This window comes from Suncus etruscus, chromosome 9 (assembly GCF_024139225.1).
Source record: "Suncus etruscus isolate mSunEtr1 chromosome 9, mSunEtr1.pri.cur, whole genome shotgun sequence".
Lineage (NCBI taxonomy): Eukaryota > Metazoa > Chordata > Mammalia > Eulipotyphla > Soricidae > Suncus > Suncus etruscus.
In genome coordinates this window covers 43,459,590-43,462,492 of record NC_064856.1, presented here as the reverse complement: position 1 = coordinate 43,462,492, position 2,903 = coordinate 43,459,590, and positions in this window count along the sequence as shown.

Below are 2,903 nucleotides of genomic sequence, written 5' to 3'. Positions count from 1 at the left end.
AAATCTGCAGGATTTATGGCTTGCAAGGAGCAGACACTGCCTTCTTCCTCTATTTGACAGAATGCTAAATGGTTGAAAAGCATTGACCCTGAAGGGAATGTAGCCAAGTTTCAGCCATATGTAATTTTAGCCTATGTTTCTGTAGTTTTGGGTTTGAAATCTACATAATGGAACACTGTGTTCACAATTCCTACTCCAGCCACTTCTCTAGCCTGTAGTTCAGAGGTCAAAAGACTTTTTATTGTGGTCCCTGTGGTACAGTGCCTGGTAAGCCTACAACAAATGGCCTCAGTCCATACCACTATGCTTTCTGCTCTCCTGACTGGAAGAGAAGAGCAGACAACTGATTCAATCTTGTGCCATTCTGAAAAGTCTTCGAAAATGTCTAAAGAACCCCAAGAACCAAGGTCTCAGGTGGAGTATCAAGCTGGCTTAAAGAACAACACAACATAGTAATAGCCAAGGCTCTTAAGGATACCCCAGCTAAATTCAATGTTCTGTATTGTAAAACCATCTTCCTGGAGGCCCAGTTTTAAATAATACTAAATAGATTTTATTTTTCTATGTCTCTTTCAACATGGTGCTATTGTCACTGTTCCTAAACAAAATTTCCTTTGGATCCCTTGGCAATGGAGCATCCAAACTTTACTCCTCTTAGGAGTAAAGAAACTACTGCTTCAACCAGTTCACCATCTACTTGAACAGGCTTCTTCAACTGGGATCCTTGCTCAAGGACCTGAGTGCAGAGAACCATTGACTTCTTGACTGCCCTGAGATGATATAGTAAGTTATCAGCTGAAATCCTTCAGTCCTGATCTACCTAAAACTTGATTGGCAATGTAGAAAAAACTTGGATACAATTATTTACTCCTACTACCCCACTTTTTTTTTTTTCTTACGAGAAGGGTGGAAAAATAAGGAAACAGAGTCTATGGTCCCTGATCAGTCATAGCAGTTGTCAGTTACCAGTAGCCAGACCCTTGTAAGCAGGGCAGAAAGATAGTTGGTCCTAGGGTATATAAAGCCCTGGAATGAAGTGCTGGGTGGAGAGGAGACCCGGGGAGCCAGGAATAGAATACTCTGCTCCTACCCTCTGCTGGATTGCTCCTACTAGATGATCACTTACTGATTGCTGGAGAAAGTTTGCTAGACTCCTAGCCCCTGTCATCTTTTGCTATCTCTCCTATTGCTCTAGGTCTAATACTAACACTTTATAAAATAAATTTGGCACAAGAAAAATGTGTTGTCTAAGTTGTGACCATATCTGTATAGCAAAATAGTATATTTCATCATCAATATTTATTCAAAATTGGCTTAATTGTATAAATTAATGCTATAGTTTCATGTTATATCAAATTAAAAGTCCTTTGTCCTATTTTCCTATTTGCATTAGATTATTATTGAGGTAAAATTATATAATTATATTTCATAAAATAGTAAAGTAATTACTGATCTATTAATTTTGCATAGAGCAGTTACATTCTAGTACTTCCATAGATACTTAACAAAATCAGAATATGGTATAATTAAACCCATCTACACAGGGAGAGGTAATTTGGGCCAATTGAAAATAGGGAACTTGTTTTTTTTTTTTTGGGTCTCAAGTTAAACTGCCCTTATAGTTTATTGTACACTTGAAGGAATACACTTATGCTCATGATGCCCAATGGTTGTGGTATACATTATGATTCATGTGAAAAACAAAGAGTGAGTGAAAATGCCATCTTTTCACCATACAGTTATGACTAACAATTAAAAAAAGGTTTCTAAAAAAGGACTAAGGGTAAGAATGAGACTCAAATTATTTTTACAGCACATGTATTTAGTAGAGCCTTTGTCCTTTTGTTGGGTTAAATGGTAACCTTAAATACTGCTGTAGACAGCTAGTATCCAAGAAAATCAGAAAAAGAAAATTTTACAATACAAAACACCATATAACAATTTGCTCTGAGGAATTTTATCTATTAAGTTTTTCAAAATGTTGCATCCTTTTCATTATGGTAATTTTAATAGAGTATGATTTAAAGTGTTTGTCTCAAGTTACTAATCATTCTGACCAGATATATTCTTTAACATTTAATTACATTAATGCCCCAGATATTTAATGCTGACTTAAGCATTTGAATCAGTCAGTGTTCAACCCTATTTTTCACAAGCTTGTTGAGGTATGATTATTTCACAGGGTATTTCACCTTGCAAAGTCATTTATATTCAGTTCCAGCCAATATTTCCCAGCATACATTTATTCATTTAAAAATTTGACTATATGCCTGTTCATACGTGGCATAGTTCCCAGCAACATATATGGAAAATATATCACATATATCAAAGAACTAATCTCTACTATCAAGGTCATTAAATGCAATCAAGCATACAAGTGATTGAGAGAGTTGGAACAGAATGAGATTTAAGAGAAGACTAAAGGGAATTCATTTACATCTTGGTACAACGTTAGAAATGACATCATAGGGAGATAATCATACACAATTGTGATCCTTCCCCCCAACTTCCTCCTAGCTCATTTGGATAAGAGGGGTCTGTGGTTGCTAATAAAGGGGTTGTCTCAGGGGGCAGAGGAGGAGATTCAGAGGATTTCAGAAAGGGATTGAGCAAGAAGCCTCAGCAGAGGTAGACAGCATGGAGAGAGCAGAGTCAGGATTAAATGCAGGGTAGTTTGGGAGGCTGCTTTAAAAGTTAATTTAGAAGTCATATAAGATACGCACATTGTGGCTAGGGTATTATTAATAAAGCTTCATGTCTCCTGACTTCTACTGACTGCTTGCAGATCATTTCCTTGCGCTACTCTTAACTTGCAAACCAGCCAGCTGGAAGGGGATACAGGCTCCTGGCCAAGCCTGGTTGAGAAAGGCCTAACTACTCCATCCACCATCATCCACCGCCAT